Below are 8789 nucleotides of genomic sequence, written 5' to 3'. Positions count from 1 at the left end.
GTTGTCACCTGAACCTTATCATCACACAGTATGTTCACCTGGGGACGTACTAGCTCACATGGTTTTCTTGATAAACTCATCTAGAGCATTAAATGAATAATAAAATATAGCCAAGTTAACATTCCTGTTTGGGCATCTTAATTTTATTTGATTTCTGACAATGAAATTGCTACGCCAGAGCTCTTGGCTTGTTTGCCTGCATGAAAGGTCATGTGGAGAGGGTGGAGAGGTAAGGCAGAGGTCATACTTGTTTTCTTTTTTATACATTAAAATTGAAATTCTGTTTTTGCACTAAGCAAACAAGGCAAAGGTCTGGCAGGAAAGAGAATGTATGATGACACTTTCTGCTTCCATCAGCAGAACATCTGAGATAGAAAGGATCTTAGTGGCCATTTAATCCCAAATCTAAAATTTACATATAAGGAAACTGAGGCTCATGGAGTTTATTTTCCCAGGAACACAAAATTGTTAGTAAACGTCCGAGGCAGGATTTGAACTCAATTTTTCCTAACTCTAAGTCCATCAGTCTATCCCATCTGTGTTTTTTTTAATCACAAAAATTATGATGATGTTGGAGACTCCCTCAAAGCAATAGCTCTGAAGGGAATTATATTCTTCCCCTGAGATAACAGATATATGAGCTAACAGCCTTATCTAGGCAAGAGTGTTATACCAATGGCTGACTAGGGAATCAATGAAAAAACGAAACCTATCTATGACAGCAGAAGTAGCTGATTCTGGATATTTCTCTTTGATTTGTGGTGTAACCATCAGTGTCCAGAAGTATTCCAGATCATGAGGATGAAGTGGATCTGTGGTGATGATCAACCTTAACACATTTCTTCCTTTTCTAAGTTGACCTTACAATCGGGGTTGGATCATGGACTATAACCACAGGCACAATCTTCTAGTCCTGGGGAGTAGGAAGGAAACAAGATGGTTTCCTTGGGATCATGCTTTGCTAAAAAGTTCATTATCCTGATATTACAAAGCTTGCTATTTTTAAAGGAAATTGTTCTCATTCTTTATTGTTTGATTGTCAATGTTAGGATCTAAATAGATGTTTCCAGTGGGTGGCATTGAGCAAAGAGCACCCTGAACCTTAACCCTAAGTGGACCCTTGAGGAATAACCAGAAGGGATTGCTGGGCAAAGGGCCTAGTGGCCTCTGCACAATTGTATATATTAATAAGAGTACTTCAAAATAAATCATAAAATACAAATGTAACATTTATTTGGAAAGACATATAGAAAAATTTTACAGTATTAGTTATATATGTATGAGTGGGTACATTATATTCTGTACTTATATAGAGGACTTACCCATGTCCATGAGATCATAAAAGATGTTTCATGACATTCTTATGGAGAAGATGGAGAAATTATGAACTGGATGATAGTATAGTTAAATAAATTCTGACATGGTGGACCCAGAGACCCAAAGATAAATGGATCTATAGAAACCTGGGGCAGTTAGGTAGCTTAGTGGATAGAGCATTGGGCTTGGAATTCGGAACACTGATCTTCATGAGTTCAAATCTGTCCTCATATTTAACTAGCTGTGTGATCCTGGGCAAGTCACTTAACTCTGTTTGCATCTGTTTCCTCATCTGTAAAGTGAAATCCAGAAGGATATGGCAAACCACTTCAGTATCTTCGCCAAGAAAATCACAAATGATGTCACAAAGAGTCAAACATACCTGAAGAACAACAACAAAATAGAAACCTAGAGGGAGAATTCTTTTCTTTTGGTCATTGTTTGACACTGTTCTGTTTAACTTATTTTTTTTAAATTAAGGATTTACATGAAGATATAAGAAGGCAGTATGGCATAATAGTAAGAAAAATTGATTTTGAATCTAAGGATCTGACCTCAGGCTTCGTCACTTATTAGTTGTCTGACTTTGAATAACTCACTTAATCATTCTGAACCTCCAGACTAGTCCAATTATTTACTTCTTTGTTTCTTAATCAGTAACAAACTGTTTTGACAATGATTATTTATAATATAATACATAATATTGTAATAATTATATCATAAATTAGTATACATTATATATTTTATAGATTATATTATAAAGTATAAATAGAATAATTATAATAATATTAAAATATCTAACATATTTTACATCAGGTAATATGAAACCTCCCTTTACATTGTTCTTTTCTTTGTATTTTTTCCCATAACATTTCATAACATTTGTCATCTGTTGATATGCTCTGTATTTCTAGCATTATATCAACTAATATAAATGTACAGTTTCATTGGTGCTTATGCAAGAAGGACAAATATCATTTCCATTTCATTGTTGAGAAAACTGAGGCTAAGACAGGTTTTGATTTACCTATGTCACCCATGAGTAAGTGGCAGACTCGGGGCTTGAAACCAGGATAGAGTACCTATCCCCTTCACTGAAAGGAATGTGGGGAGTGTCTTATGAGGGAGTGGGTACCATTTGAAGTCACCAGAGATTATCAGAAAACAATAGGCCTCCAGTTGGTAGAAGCAGCAGTGGATTATATCCCAAAGGGAAAGACAAGGAGCCAATAGACAGTTTTGGTTATGCCAAAGCTTAACCTATAGAAAGACAATTTGTTTCAAAGGCCCAGAAAAGAAAACATGAACTGAATGTGAGAGCCAAAGACCCATAGCTGGGGGTGGGAGCACCACATGGAAGAAGACAAAGAAAATACTTTGGGGAGGGCAGTTTATAGTTTGTCTCATCTGAAAAATCAAACCGAAACAGCATCATTTTTATACCAGTGGTGCATTAGTCACAGTCTCTTTTTGTACACTTTTTGTTGCTGTGAGCTCAGACCCTCCCGTTTATTTGTTGTTCTCCTTGCCAAATGTGATCGCCTTGAGGGCAGGGACTTTCTTGCTGCTTGTATTTATAACCACATGTATCCTGTTAATAAATGTCCATTCATTCATTCATTCATGGGAGGGGAGGGGGGAAGAATAATGAAAGCTGTCTTCCAGTGTTTGAAGCACATTTATATGGATGAAAGATTACACTTGTTCAGCTTGGCCCCACAGGGTAGAACAGAAACAACTGGAAGAAGTTATCAGACATATTTAACTTGAGAATAGGCTTCCTAACCACTGGAAATAACAAGGAGCAGAATAGGCTACCTAGGGAAAAAGTGGGTTCCTAGTGCTAGAGGTCTTCTGGTAGAGGATGCATGACCAACTTGTTAATAATGCTGTAGAATGGATTCCTACTCAGGTACAAATTAGGCCTCTGGTCACCTACAACTCTGAAATTCTATGCTTCTCATAAGTAGGAAAGAGAGCTTGACCCACAATCAGAAAGATAAGAGTGTAAATCCAGCCCTGGACATTTCCTAGCTGTGTGACCCTTGGCAAGTCACTTAACCTCTCTTTCTGCCTCAGTTTTACACATCTATAAAATAGCATCCACCTCTCAGGGTGGTTGCAAGGATAAAATGAAATAGGAATTGCAAAACACTTTGTAAACTATTAAGTACTATATGCATTTTCATTGTTATTGCTATTATTCTACACGTAGGTTCACAAAATCAACTATATAAGTATATAAACGGAGAAAGGTGGCTTGAAAGCAATTGATGATCAAAATATTTCTTTGATTGCAATTAAGAATATGGCATAGCACTGGCCCTGGAGTCAGGAGGACCTGAGTTCAAATCCGACCTCAGACACTTGACACTTACTACTAGCTGTGTGACCCTGAGCAAGTCACTTAACTCCAATTTCCTTGCCAAAAAATAAAAAAAGAGTATGGCATGGCAGTCAGAAATAAAGTTAATTTGATTTTATGCAGTTTTCATAGGTTAATTGATCCACAGCAAGGAATGTTAAAAAAAATCTCATTGTACTCTTTTATCTTAACAAGCCATAACTAGGACACCACGAGAAGCCTGGGGTCATTAAAAGAGCTCTGCAATTTCCTGAAGGCAGTCCTGTCCATTTCTCCTGTTCAACCCTGGATTCTGCTTGCTGCTCATCTGTGATGTCTTTCCCATTGTTTTTATTCCTGAAACAAATTAAGACATTAAAGTTCAGTCTGACTTAAAAAGGGACAACTAAAATTTCCTTGAAAATACAAATCGAAAAATATGACGAAATACAATTTCTTTTGAGACATCAGGTTGTGTACCCTGTCCACAAAGCTATGAACAAAGCATTCATAAAGGGCACTAGGGGAGATAAAACAAAGAAGGCAGATTGAGGAAAGATTGTGAAACTTTCTGAATGCTATGATATGGACTTTATCCTCTAGGTAATTAAAAGCTTCTGTGGTGGTTGAATAGTGATATGGGGGTGGGGGGTGAGGTGGGAAGAGAAATGTTTGGGGAAGATTAATCTGGTGGCCATGTGCAATCTGGATTAAAGGAAAAAGAGACTGGAGAAAGGGAAAACAGAAGAAAAAAACTTATTGCAGGAGTATAGACATAATATGACAAGAGTTGTAACTAGGCCAGTAGCAGTGGAGATGAAAAGGAAAGGACAGACACCAGAGGCATTGCAAAAGAAGCCTTGATATGATTTAGTAATTAATTACACATGGCTAACAAGAGAAACAAAGAAGACTGGGAAGACAGAGATGGTAAACTTGGATGGCTTGGTGAATAATAATACAAATTTAAGAATAGGAAAATCAGGAGGAAGCTTAGTGTGGTGGCAATATTACTGGACAAAGTGTTGATATCCATGTTCCAGGCCTAGCTCTATCACTAATTAGCTGTTTGATCTTGAATAGTAACAACTTCTCTGGGCTTTCTAGGATCTTAGGATCATAGATTTAGAGATGGAACCCATTGGCTATCTCTTCAAATTCTGTCATTTAACAGATTAGAAACTGAGGTCCAGAGATATTCATTAACTTGCCCAAGGTCACACAGATACTAAGTGTCAGGGGACAAGTCTTCTGATTCTCTTTCCTCAATCATTCTATCTTTCAGCTTCTGCCTCTATAAAATGAAGCCATTGAACTAGCGGATTTCTAAGGTCTCTATCTACTTTACATTTCTATGACTTTGTTTGGTTTACTCTTCATTTTTGATCGTTGTTTCCATGATATTTCTTATTTTTGTAAGCAGGATATAAATTGGACCCTTCAGCAATATGAGTAATATCAAATCTTCACATTATGAAATTGAAATGAGTCCCTTTTTTAACCCCTTTTGGACTCCCTTGTAAAAATGAAAGCAGTAGAGCGAGTCAAAGAATTGTGAAATGGTCTTGTGTTTTCTGTATAAATCATTCTGTCATTTCGGCACTGCAGCTGATTTCCCTCACATTAGCCAGAGAAGATCAGGAATAAATTTGCAGCAGGCCGCACAGGGGATTATGTGCACAAGAAGTAATTCTTATTGGCAATTGCTTTTTTCGATTCACTGCACAGAAAATTACCACGTGGGTATGGAATACCATTTCTTGGACTTGAGTGAAAACTGAGAGCTATGAGCACCAAGAGTGAAGAGCAGCTGTTCTTTTACTCAGGAAATATGTCCTCTCAAAATATGTGCTCTGGGGGGAAAAAATCACTCAATCATGTAGCAAACGTATATTAAATGCCTTCTGTGTACAGAGACTATTGTACAGTGGGTGCTGAGAGATGTAAAATGTAAAATTCACATTCCTTAATATCTTATTCTTGTCTTTATGGTGTTTGCCCTCAAGGAGCTTAATATCTAGGGTGATGAAACACATTCAGTACATAATATTGCATGATAAGTATAACTAAAAAGCCCATGTAAGGTCTGAAGGAATAAGGTTGTTAGTGACTGATGGGATCAGATGAGAAGGTATTGGAAGAGGTGATACTGACATTTGAGATGGGCTTGAAGGAATGGGGAGGAAATCACTAGCCACATAGGGGGATCAAAGACATTCCAGGTTTAGGGAACAGTCTAAGTAAGTGTAACAGTGGCAAGAGAGCACAGAATGTTTGTGGTACAGAGCATAGTCTATTTTGGTTCAAGTTCAAAATGCATGGAAGAAAGGCAAATGAGATCAGTATTGTGGGGCCACATTGTGGAGGGTACTGAACACCAGGCAAAAAAAAAAATGAATTTTACTGAGTAGAAAATAAGGGGCATTTTGATCAAAGGAGTGATATTATATAATCAATGTGGCTTTTAAAAATATATAATATTTTCCCCCAATTACACATTAAAACAATTTTCAACACTTTTTCTTTAAGTCTTGAGTTCCAAATTCTGTACCTCCCTCTTTCACTCCCTTCCCCTCTCTCTGAGACAGTAAGAAATCAGATATAGGTTATACATGTTAAGAAATATGATAGTATTTTGGCAGTGCAATGCAATATGGAAACCCTGGGGGTGGGGACCCATTTTGGAAGTTATTGAATTATTCTAAGTGAATGATACTTGTGCTAAGATTGTGGCAATGAAAATTGTACTAGTGTAGGAATAGAGGGGAAGGAACAAATCAGTAACTGATAGATACGAAAAGTGAGGGAGAGAAAGAATAAAAGATAGCCTAAAGGACTTTGTATTCTCACAGACTGTCCCATTCTTGGAATTTCAACTCCATTTCTTTGACTCAAGTCACAACTGAAATCCTCCCTTTCCACAAGAAGTGTTTCCTGGTCACCCTTAGGGTCAGTACCTTTCCTCTGTGACTACATCCAATATATTCCATCTCTGTCTTGTTTTGTATATATTATGTCTCCTCCATCAGATTGTGAGCTCCCTGAGGGCAGGGACTGTCTCTATCTTTCTTTATACCCCTAGTACTCAGCACTGTGCTTATAGTATATAGTAAATGCTTAACAAATGGTTGTTGACTTGACAAAATGGAAGAGAATGAACAGTGGTGCCACTGATAGAATGAAGACTAAATTGTGAAGTAAAGATAATCATCTCAGGTTTTTGGCATGTTGAAAATGCCAGTGGACCTCAAAATGGAAATTTTTTTTTCTAGGTAGCTGGGGCTGCTGGTCTGGAGATCCAAAGTTTATACTTCTGTATAGATTTAAGAATTGAATCCATAGAGGAGCCACGAACCAAGATGCTGATAACTTGAAGAGCCAAATATCTATATGAATAAATGAAATCTATCAGCTTACATCTTCCAGGCCAGAAACTTTGAAATTATTTTTAGTCTTTCCCCTTCTTCTTAGCCAATCTGCCACTAGGTCCTGTCATTTCTTCATTTGAAGTATCCCTTCTATTCACCTTTTCCTCTCATTTCCAACTACTATGACCCTCATACTGGTCTTCATCTTCCTATGATTAGGCTACTCTGACAACTTCTGAGCTGCTTGTCATTGATGACATTAGGGATTTAGTCTGTGCATATCTTTCCTCTGACCTCTATAATTACACCCTTAAGAAAGATTTGGGTCAAAGGAGATTAAGCCATTTAACTAATCTCTACTCCCATTTTACAGTCTTTACTTTGAAATGGTTCTTTAGGATGTTGGTAGATCAATTCAGGGTTAGAGACATCCAGAAAATTCTGAATTCCTACCTACATCACTGCTCTAGCTTATCAGACTAACCTTTGCCATATTTCCCACTGGATCTTTTTTCAGCTTCAACCCAATTTATTTCTGAATACTATTTTAGTTTTCTCTTCTGACCAACCTGATCATCTGATGATCCCTTCAAAATAAACCCTTCAGTACCAACTATTTATTTGTCACAAGCAATGGCCTGTGCCTCAGTCATCCAGACGAATTCCTGGATTCTTTCTTACACATGCCTCTGAGGTGATCCTGGCCAAACTACCATTGGTCAAGCTAGGAACTGAAATGTGACATATTAGCAAAACCCATGGACTGAGCATCAGGATACCCAGATTACAGCCTTGGCTCTGCTAGCTTTATTATCTCAGAGAAATAGAAATGAATTTCAATGAGCTTCAGTTTCCTCATGTATAGAATAAATAGATTCAATGAGATTATCTAACATATATTATTTCAAAACTTTAATAATTCTTTGCTTTCATTGACAGGGATAATATAGCTCACAAGTTATCCATACTTTTTCATCCTCTGGGACCTTGCCCAGTTATGCCTCTTCCAAAAGGCAGACATGGAGGAGCTGCCCAGCATGCCTTCCTTTTAACATTATTAGGTTTTAGTGGATCATTAAGTTTGTCCATATGTTATTCCTTACTCTAGTACAAAGATCAGTTCACCTTTCTTTCCAATTTTACATTTACTGGATGATATCTTTCATACTATTTCTTCTCTACATGCCATAATTGGTAATATGCAGCAACTGATATGCCCAGAATGTATCTCTGCATTCAATGATTTTGAATGATTCAAAATTTTGACTTTTTGGAAATAGTAATATTCCATGATTCATAGTCATTAAGACCCCTAGCAGAACAATGGTGATAAAAGATGGAATTTTAAGTGAGGAAGTAGCTTCAGATTTCTTAAAGTACTGTGTAATCTAACATATTTCTTTTCTTCTTAAAGAATTTTAAGTCCAGATCACTGTATATCTTTGGTACCTGTCCCAAACAGATGCACTGATAGACTAACAGACCTTACTGCATGCCATGGTTTGAACAACAGCAATTCATCATCCGTTTTTCCCACATGGATTATTAGGACAATTTATTTTATGAAGTCATGAATTTCACTGAGGAGATCCTACAGTATTCTCGGGCTTGATCTAGCACTTAGCATGGGGTCTAGTACATAATCAATGCTTAATAAATGTTTATTAATTGGTTGATTAATAAATACAATCAATACAGTATCATCTTCAAACAGAGGCATCTGGATGATGCATTATGGATGATGACCTGCCCAGAGTCCA

The sequence above is a fragment of the Dromiciops gliroides genome, chromosome 3 (genome assembly GCF_019393635.1).
Source record: "Dromiciops gliroides isolate mDroGli1 chromosome 3, mDroGli1.pri, whole genome shotgun sequence".
Classification (NCBI taxonomy): domain Eukaryota; kingdom Metazoa; phylum Chordata; class Mammalia; order Microbiotheria; family Microbiotheriidae; genus Dromiciops; species Dromiciops gliroides.
This window is presented reverse-complemented; position numbering follows the sequence as displayed.